This window comes from Macaca fascicularis, chromosome 16 (assembly GCF_037993035.2).
Source record: "Macaca fascicularis isolate 582-1 chromosome 16, T2T-MFA8v1.1".
In the NCBI taxonomy this organism is placed as follows: Eukaryota; Metazoa; Chordata; class Mammalia; order Primates; family Cercopithecidae; genus Macaca; species Macaca fascicularis.
In genome coordinates, this window is record NC_088390.1 from 21,729,813 (window position 1) to 21,754,456 (window position 24,644).

At 43.4% G+C, this 24,644-nt stretch overlaps 1 pseudogene; it reads left to right on the forward strand.

The window, feature by feature from the left end:
* Nucleotides 1–453: 453 nt before the first annotated feature.
* On the forward strand, nucleotides 454–24,430 carry LOC102138269 (centromere protein I-like; annotated as a pseudogene).
* Nucleotides 24,431–24,644: the final 214 nt, after the last annotated feature.

The window sequence follows — 24,644 nt, forward strand, 5'->3', positions numbered from 1 at the left end:
GGCTTACGCTGGTAATCCCAACACTTTGGGAAGCCAAGGCGGGCAGATCACTTGAGGTGTCAGGAGTTCAAGACCACGACCACCAGCCTGGCCAACATGGTGAAATCCTATTTCTACCAAAAAATACAGAAATTGAGCATGGTGGTGCACACCTGTACTTCCAGCTACTCAGGAGGCTGAGGCATGAGAATTGCTTGAACCTGGGAGGCAGAAGTTGGAGTGAGCCGAGATCCCACCACTGTTCTCCAGCCTGGTTGACAGAGTGAGACACTGTCTCAAAAAAAAAAAAAACACACACACACACAAAAAAAATTTTTAAAAATATGTTACCCAGGCTGGTCTCAAACTCCTGGGCTCAAGTGATCCTCCTGCTTCAGCCTCCCACAGTGTTGCAATTACAGGCATGAGCCACCATGCTAGCCTATTTTTGTTACATATTTTCTTTATTTTCAGATGTTGATCGGTGGTTCTGTTACTGCAGCTGCCTTCTCAGATAGGCTCAGTGCTAAACAACTCTCTGCTGCTTCAGTATATTGACTGTGTCATAGATGAGTCAGTCTTGCTGAGGTCTTTCTACGGGTTGAGTCAAACATTACAAGAAGGTAAGAATTGAGGGAGGATGGGACAAGATAGTTTACAAATGGATTTCTTTTATAAGGGTGTGCCAAATTCTAGACAAGAGGAGCCTTCGTATGCTGTAATTATGTCTGTGGTAATCATATATTTAGAGCATGAATGTTTCTGTTGTAATTTTAAGGTAGTAAGAAGGGAAAGGGATTATGTTAAGGAAACACTACTGGATAGCCACCAAAACTCACTGGGTGGCTCTACTTTGATGACTATCACAATCCAAGGATTTTTCATCTGTGTATGTCCAGAAACTTGCTGTTAGGCCCCCAGAGTATCCCGTTAATGGTAATGAAACTCAGAGGAGACTAATGTATAAGCCAGAATATCAGTTTATTATAAAATGAATTATTTCTGGTAAGCAAAATGCTCATATCTGCCAACTAGAATATCCCCTCTGTGCTATCTGCATATATGGAACAAGATTTGTCAGTAGAAGGTTTCTTAATTATAGAATTAAAGGAAACGGCAGTGAGAAGTCTTTCATCCAGGCCATAGTAAAGCCTGGGCATTTCATTCCTCCAGTGGTGTGGGGCGGTGGGAAGATAGCATTTCTTTTGACCAAATTGAGTATTTCTTTACTGGATAAGCAACTCCTGATTCTTCTGGTGGTTAAAGTTGCTTTTGGTTGGTTCCAGGCCAATTCTTCTTCTACTCTGAATCTTTTAAATGGAATATGATACAGTTTATTAGATTTCCCCTTACTAAATTTCAATCTTTCTTACGTTATACCCAGCCTACCCTAATTGAAGTCTAGAGTGTTCTAAAACTTTCAATTCAGGTGTTTATACTTGCTTGGATGACTATGTGATACAAAGTTTATCTTATTCATTATATGTGAATTCCCTCCGTTTGTTCTTTCACTATAAGCTTTTCCCTGTATTGTTGTTGAGGGACATCTCACTGTCACCTCCATCTATCTGTTCTCGTCTACATTATGAATTAGGATGTATGAGACTAATGGCTTTTTTACTTTGTCACTTATTTGTAACTTTGGTGATAATTTTGTTTTGTGCACTTTTTTATTGTGGTATAGCTAGATGCTTATATTTAGTGTTCCTGCTCTAGAATGTATTTGGTACAAGGTGAATAATTATGAACATGGAAAAGAGTTTACCAACTTCCTGGATACTTCATGAGGGCAGAGTCCTTCTTACAAGATTTCACTTGCTGCTTCCACACTCCACCACTCTTTACTAAAATTTATTGAGATATCCATTGACAGTCTTTTTCTTGGCCGAGTGTGGTAGCTCACACCTGTAATCTCTGCAGTTTCAGTTTGGAGGCTGAGGCGGGTTGGACAACATGGCAAAACCCCATGTCTACAAAGAATACAAAAATTTGTCAGGCATGGTGGCATACATCTGTTGTCCCAGCTACTCAGGAAGATGAGGTAGGAGGATCACTTGAGCTCAGGAGGTCGAGGGTGCAGTGACCTGTAGTTGTGCCACTGCACTGCAACCTGGGTGACAGAGTGAGATCCTGTCTCAAAAACAACAACAAAAACATTTTTTAAGTACCTGACATCATTTGTAAATAATATTTGTTCAATTTGAAACTCTTTATAAAGAAAGCTGAGTTGGACTTTTATCTTTATACTGTTGGATTTGAAGAAAGAATATGTTATATTGTGCAAATAAAAGGGAAAAACCTGTAGTTTAGGAGGACAAACTGAAGATACAATTAAATGTATTCAGTTAATTGAATTAGTAATGTAAATTTCATAAGGTCACTACTTATATTCTTATAATCAACAAACATTTTTTGAGCATCAAATAAATTCCAGCCAATGGACTCTTTGGGTAACCCTCAGTTGTATTTTAAGCTGCAGCTTAGGTATCAGCGCCGTCAAGGAGCCTTCAGTTATTGCCCAGTATGGGTTAGCTCCTTGTTCTATGTGCTTCCATGGCTGCCTGTGCTTACGTCTATCGTGACACTTTTAGCATCCTTTTTTCCACTCGTTATGAGCTCCCAGCAGGCAGAAACCATGTCTAACTCTTCTTCATGTATAAATGTTCAGCTTAATTGATAAATGTTTGTGGAGTAATTCTTTGACTTTTTTTTTTAATGAGACAAGGTCTCACTTTGTTACCCAGGCTAGAGTTCACTGGCACAATCAGGGCTTAACTGCAGCCTTGATGTCATGGCCTCAATTGATCCTCCCCGCTCAGTCTAGTAGCTAGGACTACAGATGTGCACCACCATTCCTGGCTAGTCTTTTCTGTTGTTGTTTTGTGGGGGTTTTTTTTTTTTGTATTTTTTTTTGTAAAAACGGGGTTTTGCCGTATTGCCCGGTCTGGTCTCCAACTCCTGAGCTTAAGCATTCCTTCTGCCTTGGTCTCCCAAAGTGCCGAGATTACAGGCATGAGCCGCCACACCCAGCCCAAGTTTTAGGGATGTGTTGTGAAACCATTTAATTGGAAGCTGGGTTCAGACGATGGTAGTGAGGATATCGATTTAGGCTGACGTTTACGTTTCCTACTTGGGAAGATGGATGGCTTTCACTGAGGAAAGGAATATAAGAGGAGCAGGCTGGGAAGGAAAGATGTTTCACTTAAGAGATGCCAGTGGGACATCAAAGCAGTCATACCCAGTACCCAGTAAAATAATGAGTCTAAAGCTCAGGAATGAGATTTGGGCTGGAGATACAGGTTTAGGACCCCTCATGTTAAAAGTGGTAGTTTTAGCTATGATGTGGATGAGACTGTCCAGATAATTCATGTCATGAAAGGAAGGTCTTAGAGTCCTGGTGCATGTCGCTATGTAAGGCTTAGGTGACAAAAGGAAAATGAGAAGTCCCAGATTCTCACTCTGGTGGAAATACAAGCAACCTAGACATTTGAGCCTCTAAAGAAGGATCTGCTCAGAATTGGGATTTGGTCTGTGGCCTCCAATGGCATTCTAGCCCTATAACATAACATTGTATACATTTTACTGACCGTTCAAATTACTGCATGTACTGTACCCAAGGTAATAAATTTTTTAAAATGGATAACTTTTAGCCTTCTTTCCAATTGATGAAGCTTTATGGTATTTGAGAGCTATATTAATAAAAATAGTATTGCAAGTAAATACTAATCATTTTACCTTTTTCTGAGGAAGTCTGGCATCTAACCTAAGGCTTTCATTATATTGATGCCAAAAAATTAGTCTAAGAGTGAAGCAACTATAGCCCAAAATAAACTTGTTATATAGAGCATAATTTTGTGACTGAAGCTTTCTACATAAGGATTTACTGTTCATTTGTGTTACAGGAGGGGTTTTATTGCTGTGAAGCATTCCTATATAAGAGCCTTTCTCTCTGGGATGACCTCTGTTGTCAGTCACAGTTCCTTCCGCTTGTGAGCTGGATTATTTGCTGTAGCTTCTCTGGTATGTATCATGAACATTTGGAGTCATTTAATTCAGTGTGCTATAATTGAATGGATTTTGATAAATCTTTTTTTTTTTAATTCCTGGAGGTGAAACCGCTTCTTTTTGACCATCTAGCACAGCTCTTTACATCAACCATTTATTCAAGGGTAACAAAAACTTGCCTTGCTTAGATTTAACAGGATGTATTATTCTATTGCTAGTGGTACACAATTCCAAACTGACATTACGGCAATGGTTTTATAACAGGATTTTCTTGCACCTGGGCTTTGAGGTGCTGCATCACTCAACTCAAAGTTAATGCATAGAATGTTCCTTTTTTATGGCTGTGTTGCATAGTTTTCCTGACCTGTTTCTGCTTGTAGCAAATGACATAGTGAATGAACAAGTGGCAAATGCATATTAATAAAAACAAATTGAGAAATAGTTTGATTGTTGTGGTTTATATTTTTGTAGATACATTTATTCATTTCAGAAATATTTTTTGAGCACCTACTATATACGCTTTTTGACACTGGGAATACAGTAGTAACCAAAGCAAACAAAACTCCCCATGGCATTCATGTTCTATATTTATTATAATGGTGGTTTTCTGCTAATAAAATTGTTCCAACCTTATTTATAATATGTTAGTATTTGGGGGTGGTCACCAAGAAGATCAGTATGGCTTCCAGAAGTTCTACCTGAATGAGTTTGAGAACCACTTTCTTACAGAGTGGTTACTCCTATTCTAAAAGAGGTGCAATTAAGTAATTTTTTGTAACTTTCTTTTTAACATTTCAGAGACTTCAGTTTGAATTTTTTTTGCAGTTCTCTCTCAGTCTTCTAATTGGGTTATTCTTTGTTGTTGTTGTTGTTGTTTCTTATTCTTCCATGCTAAAGAGTTGTTTAAACATTAGGCTGGACCATAGAAAATTACCATTTTTTGGTAGGTCAAAGATGGTTAATGATTGGCAATTTGAGGTTCAACCTAATATACATATACACTTTCATACACGTGTATATTTGAGAGTGAAAGGGGTGGGGAGAGGAAGGAAGGAAGGAAAGGAGCAGACAGTAGGCTAAGTGTAGAACTCGGGAATACACAGTATTTAATTCTCAGGCCAAGGAGGAGGACAGTCGGAAGAAACCTTAAAAAGAAATTGGTGTATAAAAAGAACCAGAATGATAGTTCCAAGACAATAAATAGACTATAGGATGTCAAAATGAATGAAGGAATAATGTTGCCAAGTATCCTAGGAAAGTCCAGAAAGATAAGGACAAAAATTTTCTTTAAGTATTGGCAGTATAAAGGTTTTGGCTTCCTTTTTGAGTAGTTCCAGTGGAGTGTGGAGGTAGAAGTCAGATTGTGTGGGTGGGGGAGTGAGTGAAAAGTCAAGTGAAGACAGTATGTATAGAATATGTTTCAAAATGTTTGACCAAAAAAAAGTGTAGAGAAAGAACTATAGGGGGACTGTGAACCAGGGGAAGTTGGTTTTTTTTTTTTTTTTTGCCTCTAAAATGAGAGAAATGTGATTGTGTTTATACATAGAGTCACAGGAGCCAGTGGAGAAGAGGGAGAAGTTGAAATTGGAGAAAAGATTGGGGATAAGTGAAGGTACAGGGCTCCAGAAGAAATATGAAGGTATTGGGTTAAAAGTAGGTCGCGAGATTTACTTGAATGGGTGGTTAGGAATTCGGAGGCACCATTTATCATCTATGACTGGGGAGAGGCTGCATGGATGGGTGGATATATATTTGTAAAGTTAGAAGAAAGGGTAAGACATTGAAGTACTTTGTGCCTAAGAATGTTAAATTACTCAAAATGAGAAGCATGTTTTACAGAATATCTAAGTAGGACACTCCAGGAGGGCATTAACTGCTTAGGACAGCCAGCAAGAACAAGCTGGTTAAAGACAAGTAAAAGGATTATTGAGTGTCATTAAGGGCCCAGCAAAAGTTGGCGATCATCAATTTGGAATGGCGCGAATCTTTGCAGTTGTGTGTTTTTCTTCCACTTACGTATTGGAGAAGAGAAAGCAATTTATTAGACTGAATCAGTTTGGGTTTTGCTGGTTGAATGGAGTACAAGAGAGTTGTGATCGGCTGTGTGGTCTAGTCCAGATAGGAAAATAAGGCCAGGAGAAGGCTGATAAACCTGAAAAAGGACATTAAAAATTAAGGTATTGACTGGGTGTGGTGGCTCATGCCTGTAATCTCAGCACTTTGGAAGGCCAAGATGGGCAGATCACTTGAGGTCAGGAGTTTGAGACCAGCCTGGCCAACATAGTGAAACCTCATCTCTACTAAAAATACAAAAATTAGCTGGGTGTGGTGATGTGTGCCTGTAATTCCAGCTTCTTGGGAGGCTGAGGGAGGAGAATCGCTTGAACCTGGGAGGTGGAGGTTGCAGTGACCCAACATCACATCACTGCAAAAAAGGAATTAAGGGATTGAGTATCTTTGACGTTGAGAAACGAGTAACTATAGTTGGAGTTGAGTCTGCGATAAAGCTGGAATAGAAAGTTACAACAACAAAATAATATATTTTGGTGTGGTTCAGTTCAGGTTATGACAGAATCTAGTGTGTATCTGTGGGACTGGGTAACTAAGGTGGAGTGAAGGTTATTTGATTCAAAGTCAAGAAACTGAAACTGAAATGTTGGGATCATTTGCATGGACACTGGTGTAACTGAGATGTTGATGGCAGGACATGATGCAGAGTTCTAAGCTCCTCAATGAATCTGGATGAGCTTCCAAGTGATAGACAGCAGAGATATGAGAAGATTAAAAAAAAATACAGGGTAGGGTAGCTGGATAGTATGTTCCTATGCTGTATTTTGGTTATATGCATTAAATTATCTTAACTTTGGAGTTTAAAATAAGAATCTTAAATTTTTGTTAAATGTGTGCTTTACCTTCAAAGTAAAAGTCTAAATTTCAAGGAACTGCATAGTCAGATTGTTTTGACTCTTTCTACTTAGTTTTTTGCCTTCTCTTACACTTTTTTTTTGTATTAAGACTGAGTCTCGCTGTGTTGCCCAGGCTGAAGTGCAGTGGTGCAATGTTGGCTCACCGCAGCCTCCACCTCCCAGCTTCAGATGATTCTCCTGCCTCAGCTTCCCAAGTAGCTGGGATTACAGGCATGTGCCACCACACCCAGCTACATTTTTGTTTTGTTTTGTTTTGTTTTGTTTTTTGTATTTTTAGTAGAGATGGGGATTTGCCATTTTTGCCAGGCTGGTCTCAAGCTCCTGACCTCAGGTGATCTGCTCGCCTTGGCCTCCCAAAGTGCTGGAATTACCAGTGTGAGCCACTGTGCCTGGCTGCTTCTCGTAAATTCTATTATCAGTCACATAATTTTTTGGCGTTTGAAAAACTATTATAGAAAATTACAAATACAATCAAAAGTAGAGAAAATACTGCAGTGTTCCCCGTCTGTGCCCATTACCCATCTTCAACAGTTAGCAACTCTTGGTTAACCTTTTTTCATCTATAGTACCTTTCACCTTTCCTTTCCATTATTTTAAAGCAAAACTCAGGTCCCGTTTCAACTGTAAAATATGGTACTATTATGACACCTAAAAAATTGGTAGTTTTTTATTTTTTTTAAAGACAGTCTGACCCTTGCCCAGGCTGGAGTGCAGTGGGTTGATGAAAGTTCACTGCAACTTCCATCTCCTGGGTTCACATAATTCTCGTATTTCAGCCTTCGAGTAGCTGGGACTACAGGCATGTGCCACCACACCCAGCTAATTTTTGTGTTTTTAGTAGAGAGAGGGTTTCACAGTGTTGGCCGGGGCTGGTCTTGAACTTGTGACTTCAAATTATGCACCCGCCTTGGCCTCCCAAAGTGCTGGGATTACAGGCATGAGCCACCGTGCCCAGCCAATAGTTCTTAGTATCTTTAAATATCTAACCAATGTTCAAATTCCCCTTAGCTTCAGTTGTAAATAGCTGGTGGTTAGCTTGGTTAACAGATGAGCCCAGACTCATTTTTCTGTATGTTCTTATCCCTATAGTGGTTTCCTACTTTGGTAGAATAGAGAATAGAAGCTACTTAGGCCTGGAAAATTGTTTATAATTCTTCATATTCATTATTAAATTGTTTCCAGATACACCTGATCACTTTTAGAAGGAAATGGAGCGTTAGTGGGTAGTAAACATCTTGTAAAGCTATGCTTCTCAAAATATGGTCCTTGGATCATCAGCATAACCTGGAAACTTGTTAGAGATGCGAATCTTAGGTCTTGGCCTAGACCTACTGAATTAAACTCTAGAGTTGGGGCTCTGTAATTAAACACTACCATAATTCTGGTGCATGCTGAAGTTTGAGAACCACTATTTGAAAGAAACTCCACTTAAATGTTTAACCTCTTCTACCTAAATTACATCCAGAACTGTACCTTTGAAATTACCTCTCTCCGCTTTTGTGTGAGACAGGGTCTTTCTCTGTCTCCCAGGAGTGCAGTGACGCAGTCTCAGCTCACTGCAGCCTCGACCACCCAGGCTCAAGCGATCCACCTCAGCCCCCGAGTAGCTGTGACCAAGAGCATGCACCAGTGTAACATGCCAGGCTAATTTTTGTTGTAGAGACAAGGTCTCACTGTGTTGTCTGGGTTGGTCTTGAACTCCTAGGCTCAAACTATCCTCTTGCGTTGGCCTCCCAAAGTATTGGGATCACAGGCATAAGCCACCACATCCAGCCTGAAATTCTTCTCTTTTACTTGTGGTTCTCCCTAACCTGCATTCCTCTCTTTGAGCTGCTGTGCCTGGACCCATGTATATTCATTCTCTATTCCCCAGATGAGCAAAAGATTGAGCAAAACAGTATGTTTGCATCTACAATATTTGGCCAACTTGCAGTGTAAGTCTCCAGTACCCTTGAAATAGCTGCCTTACAGTTTCTGTATTATCTTTCCTTTTATTAGTATCATAAGGGAGACAATTTGAAAAGGAATTCTGCTTTCTAAAATTTAATGGACATACATGTGGATAACTTTGCTTGTCATAACAATATTTGGCATTATATAGTATAGCTCAAGTTTTCAATAATTGAGTAAATATAGGTGTAATGCCATATTTCTGTCATGTGACCATATGCCATATCACTGTCAAAAAGGGAGTAAATTGTAGTTATATATCATAAGAAGAGAAGGGTAGAAAACTTCTCAGCAGTGGTTCTTGAAGGGAGGGGGCATTTCTGGTGTCATGGTGACCGGGAAGAGGTTGCGACTGTAATTTAGTATGTGGGAGGTGGGGATGCTCAGTGTGCTTCAGGGGCTGCGTGGGTAGTAAGAGCCAGTCCTGAACAGTGAATTATTTGATCCAAAATGCCAATAGTGTCATGTGGAAAAACACTTCAAAAGAGGCTGTTTGAAGCAATGGTCATTGTTTCAAATTGTTTGACACAGTTGCCAAGTGCTACCAAAAATCATAGTTAAGATACGGTTACGCCTGTAATTCCAGCACATTGGGAGACTGAGACCAGCAGATCACTTGAGGTCTGGAGTTTCATATGAGCCTGGCCAACATGGTGAAACCTTGTCTCTAATAAAAATAGAACAATTAGTTGGATGTGGTGGCACACGCCTGTAATCCCAGCTACTCAGGAGCCTGAGGCATGAAAACTGGTTGACCCCAGAGAAGGAGGTTGCAGTGATTTGAGATCGCACCTGTGTACTCCAGCCTGGGCGACAGAGCAAGACTCCATCTCGGGGGAAAAAAAAAAAAAAAAAAAAAAAAAAAAACCACTTAGTTTTGCAAGTAGCCAACTGGCTATGTGTATGTAGATGCTTGCATATTTGAATGGTCTCCTGATCATCATTGATTGTCCTGACACTGAACTATCATGGTGGTGGGCAGTAGTAGAGTCGTCACCATCTCTGAAATTCTAAGATTATACATGTTCTTTTCCTTGTGCATAACCATTGTTGACTGCCTAGATAGGAGAGTAAAGCTGTGAATTCACATTTGTAAGTCTTTTCCTAATCCATTTAACAGTGGCATGATCTTGGCTAACTGCCAGCCCCACCTCCTGGGTTCAAGGGATTCTTCTGCCTCAGCCTCCCCAGTAGCTGGGATTACAGGCTTGCACCACCATACCAGGCTAATTTTTGTATTTTTAATAGAGTTGGGGTTTCACCATGTTGACCAGGCTGGTCTTCAACTCCCAACCTGAAGTGATCCACCTGCTTTAGCATCCCAAAGTGCTGGGATTACAGGCATGAGTCACTGTGCCATACCAAATTCAAGTGAAAATATGTTTAACAGCATTTTATAAAGCTAGGGAATTCAGGCAAAACAGAGTTTTGATTTGTGTAGCGTAGGTTTCCATGCATTTGTGTTACAATGTTACTGACAGTATAGGAAACGATTCCTAAAGTCATTTTAATGTTTATTCCTTTAAACCACATTTGATTTGGTTGGAATAAATTAGTTGTCATTGTTTCCTAGTTTACTGTATCATTTTGTCCATTTTCACATTTCATTCTGATTTTTTTTTTTGAAATAGAGTCTTGCTATATTGCCCAGGCTGGAGTGCAGTGTCATGATCTTGGCTCACTGCAAACTCCACCTCCTGGGTTCAAGGTATTCTCCTGCCTCAACCTCCCAAGTAGCTGGGATTACAGGGACCCACCATCACACCTGGCTAATTTTTTTATTTTTAGTAGAGACGGGGTTTCACCATGTTGGCTACGCTGGTCTCAAACTCGACCTCAAGTGATCTGCCCTCCTCAGCCTCCCAGAGTGCTGGGATTACAGGCGTGAGCCACTGCACATGGCCTGAATTTTTTTTTTTTAAACAGTCTTGCTCTGTCACTCAGGCTAGAGTGTGGTGGTGGAATCTCGCTCACTGCAACCTTTGCCTCTGGGCCTCAAGCAATCCTCCCACCTCAGCCTCTTGAGTAGCTGGAACTAGAAGTGTGTGCCGCCACCTCAGCTAATTTTTGTATTTTTTGTGAAGAACTTTTGCCATGTTGCCCAGGCTGGTCTCAAATTCCTGGATTCAAGAACTCTGCCTGCCTTGGCCTCCCTAAGTGCTGGAATTACAGGTGTGAGCCACTGTGCTTGGCCATGAATTTTTCATGTCACTTTTATGGGAACCTTTTTCTCCCCTTAACTGTTAATGAAATACCTATATTTCTAGTGGTTTTTATATCTCCCACTTGAGAATTTTCATAACTGCTTGGAGCTTAATACTTTATTTATCTGTTATTTACTAGTAGATTCTGGTTGTTTAGAATGTTCTATGAATTCATCTTAATGATTCCCTGGAAGGCTAAGTGTAGTTTTATGATTAATCACTGATTTTTTTAAAAGTAAATTATACATTGGAGCACTGATAGTTTTAAAATCTTCACCAACTTTTTCCTTTATATTATTCACCTTTAGCTTGGAAATTGTGAACACTTTTGCTACTCTGTATCTGAATGTTATGGTTTCTTATTGCAGAGAGAGAACTGGGCGGATCCATGAGCTCTGTGTCTAAACTGCTCCACTATGTAGGGTGGCTGTCCACTACTGCAGTGCACGTGGAGAGCAACAGAACTTTCTTACTGCACTTTATTTTGGATTTCTGTGAGAAGGTAATACACGTTACGTTTTCCCCATTGGGATTTTTGTGAAAGCTATTCACTTTATTGGCATATTATTTAAATTTTATGCACAAATATTAAGGTAGGCCATGATCTCATTAACATCATTAAAATAATCTTACATTTTGAAGTTCATGATTATTTTCTCGCCAGAACAATTGACTTTCATAAACCACGTGGAAAAACAAATGCTTTTTTTTTTTTAAGGTCCAGGCACCACAACATTACCCTGTGTTAACACTGGTCCTAGACAGAAGTCTGTTGTTAGCATTATTTTTTGTTCTTTTCATTCCTAACTCCTGGTGGAAACCAAAAATTTCTTGTTGTTTCTTCAGATCTCCATGTCTACCTTTCAACTGCCTTACGTCTCTTGGTACCTAGTACCCTTTTATTGTGTTATAGTATATAACCTGGCAGAACTATAGGCTGATGCAAAAGTAATTGTGGTTTTTGTTATTGTTTTCAATGGCAAAAACTGCAATTACTTTTGCAGCAACTTAATAGCCATGAAGTATCCATGATAGTCTCACTTTTCCCAGCTTCCTCTACTAATACCTAGTTGTCTTGTGTTACGCATTTGCTTAGAAACATGCTCGTTTGTTTTCTAGGTTGAGGGCTAACTCATGTGATAAATAAGTATTATGGGACTTAAGGGGAAAGAAATCCTTCCTTCCTTTACCCTGTCCCCCTAACTGTAAGACCTTTCCCTAGAAGAAATGAAAGATTTAAGTAATGGTCTTTTAGAAATTACCCTCTGTAGTGTGACTGATATTTGGCGAAGTCTGTGTTAAGCAAGCTTACAGTTATCTGTTTGTTTAGGAGTCAGGCATGGCCAAAGCTAACGTTACATTATTATCTTATACTGATGATTCTTCAGGTGAACTTGGTTGAGAAGTTCTGGGGAATAGTCTATATACTGATGTTATCTTTCCTTCTCAAAGGTGTGTGACATATATATAAATTATAACCTTCCATTAGTGGTGGTGTCTCTTCCTGGGATCTTATATTCTGCACTCTTCAGCCTGGATGCCAACATCCTGAACCAGAGGTGTTTCATTATATGCAGGTACAAAGCCTTTTTACCATTTTATGATATGGTATATTATAATTTTCTCTTCGTCTTTCAGCTGTAATACAAAAAATATTCCTACTTGTCTTTGGCCAAAGCCTCTGGAAATCGGGCTTGCTATCGGACATGCGATTCCAATATGGGGCCATGACAGCTGTGTTGTATTTAAATTCTCCACTGGTGTGGCTACGGAATAAAAAAAAATCATAGTTAAGGACCTGTTGTGCAGTGGTACTATTGCACTCAGCATTGTTCATTCTAATTGCCGTGTCTTCAGGAAAAATTAGTCATTTGCTGACAACTGCTTTAAGTATTTGTAGCTTCTCTGATAAAAATATTTTCTGGGAGATAAGGGGAGCTGTTGCCAATTATGTGGAACTGTAAGTATTATTTCTGGTCTCCTCTAATTCTGTAACTTGTGGACTGAAATTACTTTTCTCAGTCCATAAATGTAAACTTTTTTTTTTTTTTTGGAGACAGAGTTTTGCTCTTGTCAACCTGGAGTGCAACAGCACCTTCTCGGCTCACTGCACCTTTTGCCTCCCGGGTTAAAGCGATTCTCCTGCTTCAGTCTCCGGAGTAGCTGGGATTAAAGGTGCCTGCCACCACGCCAGGCTAATTTTTTGTGTTTTTTCATAGAGACGGGGTTTCACCATTTTGGCCAGGCCGGTGTCGTACTCCTGACCTCAGGTGATCCGCCCACCTCGGCCTCCCAAATTGCTGGGATTACAGGCATGAGTCACCATGCCTGGCTAAGTGCAGACCTTGTTGGTGTAACTTGTAGGACTATGTCAAGTTTAAAATGTTTAAAAACTAATTAGTTAATAGTTCTCAGACAAGAGAACTATTTGTAGGTTTCCCTTTTGTGCTTTCTGCTGCATCATTTTCTTTCCATTAAGAAAGTACGTTTTACATCAGTGACCATTTTTGAGCCTCTATTAATTTTTTTTCATTTTACTTTTAAGTTTTGGGATAAATATGCAGAAGGTGCACGTTTGTTACATGGTTATGCATGTGGCATGGGGTGGTTTGCTGTACCTATCAACCTGTCATCTAGGTTTTAAGCCCCATATGCATTAGGTATTTGTCCTAATGCCCTCCCTCCCCTTTCCCCTCACCCCCGACAGGCCCCAGTGTATGATGTTCTCCTCTCTGTGTCCATGTGTTCTCATCATTCAACCCCTACTTATGAATGAGAACTCTATTAATTTTTATTTTTTTGAGATGCAATCTAGGTCTTGTTGCCCAGGCTAGAGTGCAGTGTTGCGATCTTGGCTCACTGCAACCTCTGCCTCCCAGGTTCAAGCGATTTTCCTTCCTCAGCCTCTCGAGTATCTGGGATTACAGGCACCCACGCCACCACGTCCAGCTAATTTTTGTATTTTTAGTAGAGACGGGATTTCACCATGTTTCTCAGGCTGGTCTCAAACTCCTGACCTGGTGATTTACCCAGCTTGGCCTCCCAAAGTGCTGCAATTACAAGCGTGAGCCACCGCACCCAGCCAGAACTTTATTAATTTTTTAATAGTGAAACATTGAAAGCATTTTTTATTGTTTATTTTTTATTTAGTGAAGTAAGCATCTTAAGTGTACAACTTATTGAGCCTCTATTTATTTTCACTTGAGAATGTACCACAAAAGGATAAAATCCTTAACTAGACAACTGGATATTTGTGTATGTACGTATTTGCATATATTTACATTTATAGTGTATTTTTGTATTTTACTATGTCAAAGGCATTGTATTCAAAGGTATGTTAAATGTTTCATTCTGTTTGTTTTTTTCTGTTAGGTATCGTAAAAATCTGACTGCCGCAAAGAAAAATGTTTGGTACAAAAGGTATGAATGAGAAAGCTCTGTGTCAAATCACTGTTACTCAAAAATTAAGTCTAGATTTACGTGACCTGATGGGAAGGAGGAGGAAAGGGAAAATAGGTGATAGTGACAATTTTTTTATTTCTTTCCCATTAGACAAAATCAGGTTTTGATTTCAGCAGCAAGACTTATCAAGAATTTAATCACTATTTAATATCCATGGTTGGTTGCCTGTGGACATCCAAACCCTTTAGGAAAGGAATATGTATTGACCCTAAAATCCTAGAAAAAAACTGGAGTGGCTGAATATAAAAAGTTTAAATGTAGTCATTCATCCTTCCTTCTTGAGTTATGCTGTTTCCGTTTTGCTACAGGTAAGGGTATTTAAAGAATGTTTAGATTTTGTGTAATAATACTGTGATGGCAGAAATAGGAACTGCTGTACATTTAATGTGTCTGAACTGTAAGACGTGTTTAGTAGTTTTTTTTTTAAGTAACAACTAAATTTTGGGCATTTTGCTAGGGTCTGGGATTCCAGTTAATTTAAGTTTCTGTCCTCTGAGAGAGCTTGGGCTTGTAGCAGAGACAGACTTGTAAACAAATCACTGTAATACAATGTGGCAAAATGTGAAAAGCTTCAGTTGTGAGAAAGATGGGGGAGTGATCAGTTCAGTGCTGCCTGGGTAGAGGTGGTGCCGTGTAAGGAAAAGCTTCATAGACGTGGAAGCTCTCAGAAAATCCTTCTAGAAAAGATAGAAAATTTAGGCTAGATAATATTACAATTAGAGTTACAACCTTAGTCAAAGACTGCTGATTTAATGGAATGATACCAATATGCAGGCAGGGGGAGGAGGGTGTATGTTTGTGTGTATCCTTTCAGTACTTCACTCTCAGCCCTGTCTCTTTCTTTTCTTTTCTTTTCTTTTTTTCTTTTTTCTTTTTTTAATTTTTTTTGTATTTATTTATTTTGAGAGGGAGTCTCGCTCTGTCGCCCGCGCTGGAGTGCAGTGGTGCAATCTCAGCTCATTGCAACCTCCGCCTCCTGGGTTCAAGCGATTCTCTTGCCTCGGCCTCCTGAGTAGCTGGGATTACAGGCACCTGCCACTACACCCAGCTAATTTTTGTATTTTTAGTAGAGATGAGGCTTAACCATGTTGGCCAGGCTGGTCTCAAACACCTGACATTAAGTGATCCACCTGCCTCGGCCTCCCATACTGCTGGGATTACAGGCATGAGCCACAGTGCCCAGCCTGGCTTCTTTCACTTAGCATAATGTTTTCAGTGTTCAGCTGTCTTATAGCATGTATCAGTACTTTTACTTGTAAATACTATTCCTTTGTATAGATATGACATTTTATTCATTTATCAGTTGATAGAAATTTTGGTTATTTTCACTTTTTGGTGATTATGAGTAAGTATTTTTGTAAAAGGTTTTGTGTGGACATACGTTTTCATTTCTCTTGGGTGTATGTACTTAAGAGTGGGAATGCTAGATCATATGATAACTCTGTTTAACCACTGGAAGAACTTCCATACTTTTCCAAAGTAACAGCACCATTTCACATTCCCATCAGCAGTATGTGATGGTTCCATTCTCTCCACCTCTTTCCTAACACTTGCTATCTGATCTGTTTTGTTTTGTTTTGGTTTGGTTTGGTTCTGGCCATCCCGGAGATGTGAAGTGGTATTTCATTGTGGTATTGATTTGCATTTCCATGGTAGCTGTTGATTTTTAGCATCTTTTCTTGTACTTACTGATCATTTATGTATTTTCTTTGGAGAAATGCCTATTCAGATTCTTTGCTCATTCTTAAGATTTTATAAATTTCTTTAGTGTGTATCTAAATACACTATGTATGTATGTCGATATATATATGTCTATATATATATATATATATATATGTCTATATATATATATATATATATATATATATATATATATATATATTGAGATGGTCGTTCTGTAGCTCAGGCTGGAGGGCAGTAGCACAATCACAGCTTACTGCAGCCACGAACTCCAGAACTCAATTGATTCTCCCACCTAAGCCTCCTGAATAGCTGGGACTAAAAGCACACGCCACCATTCCTGGCTCATTTTTTTGTAGAAAGGGTTTCACCATGTTGCCCAGGCTGGTCTGGAAATCCTGGGCTCAAACAGTCTTATCTGGGTTGGCCTGCCACAGTGCTGGGATTACAGGTGTAAGCCACCACGCCTGGCCCTTTGCATATTTTTAAATGAGTTTGTGATTTTATTATTCAGTTGTAATAGTTTTTATATTCTAGATACAAATCCTTTATCAAATAAGTAATTTGCAATTTTTGTTTCCAATTTTATGGATTGTCAATTTTTTGTTAGTGTCTTTTGATTTACAAAAGGTTTTAATTTTGATGAAATGAAACTTCACCCCTTTTTTTTTCCTACTGCTTATGCTTTGGTAGAGCTTAAGAAATCACTGCCTAAATCAAGGTTACAAAGATTTATTCCTCTGAGAATTTTACAGTTTTAAATTCTTACATTTGGGTTTTTAAAATCAATTTTATCTCTTGTATATGTTGTGGTTTAAGTATACAACTTCATTTGTGTGTGTGTGAGGACACAAATGCACCCACACCATTTGTTGAAAAGGCTACTCCTTCCCATTAAAATGTTTTGACCCTTGTCTTAGCATCAATGGGCCATAAATGTATGGACTCTGAGTTCTATTTTATGGATCTATATGTCTATCATCTTGCCAGTAAATGCTGTCTTGATTAGTATAGCTTTGTATTGTAGCGAGCTTTGAAATCAGAAAATGTAAGTTCTCAAACTTGTTCTTCTTCAAGATTGTTTTGTCTATTGTTGGTTCTTTGAATTCCGTATGAATTTTAGAAACAGCTTATCAATTTCCATAAAGAATCCAGGCTGGGCGCAGTGGCTCATGCCTGTAATCCTATTACTTTGGGAGGCCGAGGCGGGTGAATCAACTGAGGTCACGTGTTCGGGACCAGCCTGGCAAACATGGTGAAACTCCGTCTCTACTAAAAATAAAAAAATTAGCCCGGTGTGGTGGCACATGCCTGTAATCCCAGATTCTCAAGAGGCTGAAGAAGGAGAATCGCTTGAACCCAGGAGGTGGAGGTTGCAGTGAGTCAAGATCGCACCGCTGCACTCCAGCCTGGGCGACAGAGCGAGACTCCATGCACGGCTAATTTTTGTATTTTTAGTAGAGACGGGGTCTTGCCATGTTGCCCAGGCTGGTCTCGAACTCCTGACTTCGAGATCCACCTGCCTTGGCCTCCCAGAGGGCTGGGATTATAGGTGTGAGCCACTGCGCCCCACCCATATCTTCAGTATGGGAAAATCTTTCTTTTATGGTGTCTGTTTCTGGTGACATGCTTAGGAAATATTTTTCATCCTGAGACTGTGTAACTCTTCTTCTGTTGTCTTCTGGTCCTCTATGATTTAGGTTTGTGAACACACAGGGTAAAGGGCCCCACTTACAAGCTGTGGACTCCTGTCCCAGGTGGGCAAACAGACTGTCTGCACACACAGGCAGCAATTTACCAGGAGGCTTCTTGGGTGGGGCAAAGTGGAGCTGCCAAAAATTCCTTCTGCCCCATGAGAGTTCACTTGATTAGTGGGTGTTGTGCCTCTCAAAATTAGAAGAAACCCACAGAAGTTTCCTTTGAGCAGAACATAAATCTGTCCCACAAATAGCTGGGAGGTATCATCTTGTCCCCCTGAGGTCAGGAGGGTGAGTCTGTGACCCAGGGAGGAAAGCAGCTCCCCTTCTTTAGGACACCACAGGAGGACGGAGGAGTTGGCTGTCCTGGGAATTCATGCCTTCATTCAGCAAAGGGAAAGCAGTTAGACCAGGGAAGGGGCCTGGCAGTGTGGCGGGGGTACAGTGGTGAAGAGGGTGGGGCCGGGGAGAGGCCTCATTGAGAGGAGAGAGGGTCCTCAATGGGAACCAGGGTGTTTGTGGAAGGAAGAGTCAGGGCATGGAGCAGGAGTGGGAGCGGGGAGGCCAGCTCAGGCCTCCTCCACGTTTGTGTGAACGTCCTTCCTGCGGGCTGTAGAGCTGGCCTCCGTACACTGCAGGGGACTCAGAGCTCCAGTGGAAGGGTGGCTCTGCCTCAGGAAGCTGCTGGTGCTCACCACTCCATCATCTGCTGTGGAGGGGGTGACAGTAACCTCAATGCGTGGCAGAGGTGTTTTGGGATGCTGTCCTACTGCACAGTTCAGCAGGCTGTTACCTGACTTATTTCTTTAATGCATCCCTCGCACTTCCTGTGTGTCCAGTGCCTTATAATATTAAGTGATAATTAACCTCAGAGCCCTGCGTGAGGTCAGCACTGTCCCCACCCTGTGTGCAAAGGGAGGACGGGGAGGCACTGCCAGTTGGGTGAGGGCAAACGGGGCAGCTTGCCTTGGGCCTCGCTGACCTTAGCAGGCTTTGCATTTGATGCCCTGTGTTCCTTCCCTAGGGTACTCAGTTTGCCAGGTTTTTGGTTTATCCTAGTCTCATTCAGATTGTAAAGACTGAGAGTGGACTTCTGTTGATAGAGTTTCCCAATTTGGGTACAGGAAGGAGGTGAGGAACCACAAGCCCCTGCTGGACAGTAGCCCTGTAGACCCAGCCAACGCTGGCTCTGTCCTCACTGCCTGGTCCTCTCTGTGAACCTTCATCCTGGCCACAGCCCCTCAGAGTCCTCCTTTATGAAGGGGCCATGCTTTGGGGGAGGGAGTGCCTCTCCCAGGACCCAGAGTTGGTGAGTGGCCACTTTGGAATTTAAGCCCAGGCCCTTCTTCCCTTCTCTGCTTCCTGCCAGGCCCAGCTGCCTGCCCCAGCACACACCTTCCCTGGGCACCCTGGTCTTCACTGCCAGGAGATGCCTGTTTTAGGCCTGGTTTGCTCCTATGGCTGCCATGCTGATTTTTCATTCTGCACATCATGTCTCATCAAAATGCATGGCGGTTCCACTCCTTGTGCTAAAGAGAGCCAGTAGTTTTGTCTGGCAGTGATGCCTGTCTGCTGCCCACAAAGGTGAACAGCCATTGTCTCTACTCACAGGGTGTTCAGAGTATAGTGGGACTGGTACACAAGAACCAGTGATCTCTCCAGGAGGTGCCACAGACATGGGTGAGGTGGCTACAGGGTTTCTATGCAGTCCTGATGGGATGGTCAGGCAGTGTGCGAGGCAGCAGGTCACCATCCCCAGGGTCCTGGGGGCAGTGTGCAGGCAGGCATAGGAGCAGCCTTGGTGGGGTCCAGGACAGGCTGCCTGCCCTCCTGGTGAGAGGTGAGGATCAAGGACCTCGAGGCAGGCAGGGATATGGCCCAGTTTGCTTCCCACGCTCACTGGCAGTCCTGTGACTTGGGGTGCTGGGAAGGGTGTGGGGGTAGGAAGGGGAACTGGAGACAGGCCCAGGGGGAGGAATTGCCACAGATTCAGTGGGAGTTGTGGCAGAGATGTGAACTTGGGGAATTGGAGGTGGCAGTTAGAAAGTAAAGGGGGTTCGCAGATTTCTGGCATAGGCACTTGGTGCTGGGCGATGAAAATACCAACAGCTTTTCTTAGTGTGTCCCTGCAGGCTGCTCAGAAAGGGTCAGGCAATGCCTTTGAGACATACCATGTTCTGGGGACAGTTCTGGACAGTAAGGTCCCTGGAGAGGCTTCGCTTTAAACCAGATACGAGTTGAACCCTGATTGGGTGCACAGACATGCCCATGGCAGCCAGCTAGAGCATGGCCCTAGGCAGAGCACTGGAGCCCAGGTCACGGCAAGTGGTTGTGTGCTCTGAGCAGGTGACAGTCCTTGTGTCCAGAGGTCTGGTTGGTTGCAAGCAGGGAGTGACCCCCCAGCCCCCTTCCTCAGCTAGTGTGAGCACTATCCAGGCATCCTGGGGTTCCTTGGTGGCTGCCTTATAGGCTCCTACTGTTTGCGAGCCTGTTGCTTATGTTGGACGGGACTATGGCAGGACAGCCATTGAGCTTGACACCAGTCTGCTCGCTGCCCGCCCCTGGCTGGGCAGACCTTCGTTTTCCAAGCTTGCTTGGGTGGAGGCAAAGCTCACCATGACAGGTTGGTTCTCTGTTCTTTGTCTGAAGCTATACTCCTTGCTCCGTGTTTGGAGCTGTCTCCTCGTACAATCGTTTTCCTTCATTTCATGACAGTGAATCGAAGGGAATTTGTCTTCACAAAACCGAGGCTGAGGAGTGGCCAGTCGGGTCTGACTGTTCAGGAAGGCATTCTGGGGTTGGCAGCAGAGCCCAGCTCATTGAGATCAGAAGGGGGCTTTGGGAGCAGTTGGTGCTGTTCTGAAAGTGGGCCCCTGCAGCAGGCATGTTAGGTCTGAGGAAGGAAGGAGGTGGGGGAGTGGATCTCAGCAGGAATGTGAAATGAGTGCCCTGGTGGAGTCAGTGTCCAGGCAAGGGATGCCTCTGGAAAGCGCTGGGCTAGCTGAAGAGGAGAGGGCAGCATCCACGGGGAAGTGTGGGGGTTTCACTGCAGGGTATCTGGGTGCTTTTTTTTCACTGTGTCTGTTTTGTGGCACACGATCTTCAAAGTAGAAACAAGAGCAAAGACATTTTCAAAAATATTATTCACAGAATTGAAAATGGTGCAGGGTGTCTGTTTACCAGCCACCAAACCTGCAGGGCCTCCTTGGGTGAATGCTGCATAGAGGACATGCGAGTGACATGGCACGGTGCTGCTGTTTAGAGCCGCAGCCTTGCAGGACGATCACCTATTGCTTCTCAGCCCCACTCCAACCCGCTGAAGCTCAGCCAGGACTGGACGTTGACATAAGCTGGGTTTTCCTGGTGTTGGCCTGTCAAGACATGCCTGTTTCCGGCCTCCAGTTTGTTCCATGCTCCTCAGGCTTTCACTTGCTGACAGTAAGTGCCCAGTGTCCACGTCATCTATGACGTTACCCAGGACCGGACAGGGCTCATCCACCAGCACATCCCCTGGTGTCTGATGCCAGCTTGTCTTCAGCTCACCAAACATGTTTCTTCAACCTGGTCATTCCACCACCCCAAAGCTATTGCACTAAGCCGTGTTTCTGGATCTTGTCTCTGTGACTGTGCCAGGCGTCTCTGCTGCACCAAGACTGGGGACTGCTAGTGTGCGGACACACTCAAAAATAGCCAGTAGCAGCTTGAAAAGACTGCTTTTGTATCAGGCCTGGCTTTGCCTTCCGTGATTGTTGCTGTAGGTCATAGAGCCAATCTGTGTAACTGGATGTCACCCTCAGACTCCTGTGCACCCCTCTCCCTCTCTGACTCCTGGCCACATGTGCCCCACGGCCTCCCCACTCCTCACACAGCCAACCTTTATATTGTCCCGCTTTGCTGCTGTTTCTGCTGCTCTCTCCTGAGTCTTGCTATTGGTCCCAGTGGTTTGGGAGGCCAAGTTGGGAGGATCACTGAAGGCCAGGAGTTCAAGACCAGGCTGGAAAATAAAACAAGACCCTGTCTTTACCAAAATAATAATAATAAATAATAAAAAGTATAAACCAAAAAACTTAGCCAGGCGTGGTAGTGCATGCCTGTAGTCCCAACTATTTGGGAGGCTGAGGTGGAAGGATACTTGAGCCCAGGAGTTCACAACTGCAGTGAGCTGTTTGTGCCATTGTGCTGTACCTGTGACAGAGTGAGACCTTGTCTCAAAAAACAAAAGAGAAAAGGAAGGTGGGAAGAAAGACAGGTATGCTCTTGAGGTGGGAGGGGCACAGGTGAGGCATCCTTCAGAAAAGAGGCCTGTGCAGCCACTTCTATCAGAAATGCTCAGTGACTCCTGGGGCCTAGCAGCTCCCTTCTCAGCCTCTGGGTTTGGAGAGCCTGCCCCTTGCCAGCCCCAGACCATGTGCACAGGGTCCTCCCTGCCTACCCTGCCTGGCTTCACCAGGACTCTGACCCTGCACTGTGTGTGAGCTGGTTCTCATCCTCCTGAACTAATAACTCTCATCTCTTGTGGCCCTAGTGACCTTTCCCCTTATTTTTCTGTTTCACCCATGGATGCCTGGTGAGCAGGAACCTCTTGCTGCCTCGTCGCCTCAGTTGAGGCTTCAGAAAGCACCCAGGGAGGTGGGAGCTGCAAGCATGCTTTTTAAATTGAGCAGGGGTAGGACAGTGTCGCTTTGTTTTTCTTTTCACATGAAGACAGATGTGTGCGCGTCTCAGCATTGAGTCTCCTTTCTGTGATGTCTTGAGGAATCACAGTTGTGTTGCTGCAGCCCCGTGTGCACAGTCCTTCTGTTTCCTGGGGTTGGTTGATTACTGTTTGGAGTGATCAGAATTATTTCTAGCACCAGCTGGACTGGGCCTATTCAGTTCACTCCGAGACAAGGCCCCCGAGCCCTGGCACACTCGCTTGTTTCTTTATCAGTAAGCCCAGTGTTGCTGACAGTTGGTGCCCACAGTGTGCATGTCATCTGTGATGTTACCCAGGAGAGGACAGCGCTTGTCCACCAGCAAATCCACTGGTGTCTGGTGCCGCCTTGCCTTCAGCTCACCAAGTACATTTCTTCAACCTGGTCATCCCACCACCTCAAAGCTGTTGCACGGAGACCAGGCAGGGAAGAGACCTCTCCTCCTGGGAAGAAGGCAGGCCATGAGCAGACCAGGGCAGCCAGTCCCTGGGAGCCACAGGCCAGGCCTTCCTAACAGATGCACTCCTGTTCCCGTCTTGCCCTGTGAATGTCAGGGGCAATGTGGGCTGCATTCAAGCTGGCTCCAGCTTAACTGACGCACGTGGCTCTTTGTCTCTGCGGAGCAGAAGTGTGATGAAAAACCTTTCATAGGATTCTATCTCTCAGTACAGAATTGTTGGTAAATGTTATTAAAGATAACGTTTCATGTTTCTGTCTTCTTTCTCCTCTTGTTCCCAGCTAGAAGGTGTTGAAGTTGGGGCTTCTCTCTGATCCAACATATAGAACCTGCGTTGTCCCACACAGGGTCAAACCCTTGCTTTGGGAGGGACTGAATGATGACTTCTCGTGGCCCCTTTATTTTACAGAGGAGAAATCTGGGTCCTACCATGCTGGCAGAGTTGGTGGGGATCCAGGCCACTCAAGAGAACAGGAACTAGAGACCAGCTGCCGCCGTAGTCTAATGCATACCTCCTTCATCATGTAGGGACTAGTCCCCCACCCCTTCGTGCCATGGTTCCCTCTTTGCTCCATGGTGACCACTTTTCCAGTCCCTTCTGTTTCGTCATCCTGGTCACTCTCCCTGGCTCAGCGGCCTGTCATTGCTCTTTGTTGAGTGCCCCTTTCTTCATGCCTCTTTTGGACCTCAGCCAGACTGGTGTGCTGAGGACAGCACCTTGTTACCAGGAGCAGCTGCTCTGCAGGACCTGTTGGCCAGGGCCCCGCAGCATTGGACTCGCTGGTGTAACCACACCTCTCTTCTCTGTTTGTGTTTCAGCGAGAATGCCATGAGGAAAGCTAGCGTGGAGCACAGTAAATCCAGCAACGATATGGAGAGCCATGTTCCTGAAGGCCAAGCCCCAAGTAAGACCTTAGCGGGTGGAGCCCCTCTGCCAGAGAGGCTTGGAAAGGAGAGTGTCACAGACTCTGGAATCTTTCTCTGGGGGGTCCTAGGGAGTGTGGGTGGGGTGGTTGCTCATTGATTGATCACAGGAAGTCGGGGTGGGGGCGTTGCACATTGGTTGATCACCAGGAGTCGGAGTGGGGTGGTTGCTCATTGATCACAGGCACAGCTGGCTTTGCCTGCAGCACTCTGGGTGCTCCTGTGTGTCCATGGTACAGGGAGGACACTTGGGATGCAGGCCCAGCCTCTGGCCCCAGACCTCACAGCCAGCACCTTCCATCTGTGGTGAGCCCCTGTGAATCCTACAGAGAGCTCACTTAGACCCCCAGTTGCTCCTGTGGAAGGGATCAGTGTCGTGAGCAAGAATCTCGTTTGTTCTCAGCCCCTCCGAGGGGTCCTTACCGAAGCCCCACAGTGCCCTGAGGCATGAGCCAGAAGCATCCTTGTCCCTTTTTGCTAAGTTATCTAGAAGAATTCATCCCGGGTGGAGTAGAGGATAAGGGTTTCTACCACATAGGCTCTCTCCCTGGGCCAGCACCACACTGAGGGCCTGATGTGACCACTTCCCTTCATCTGTGTGTGCTCCCTGGAACAGAACCGTTTTACCAGAAATGAATGAAACATACAAGCAGTTGTGTGCCCGT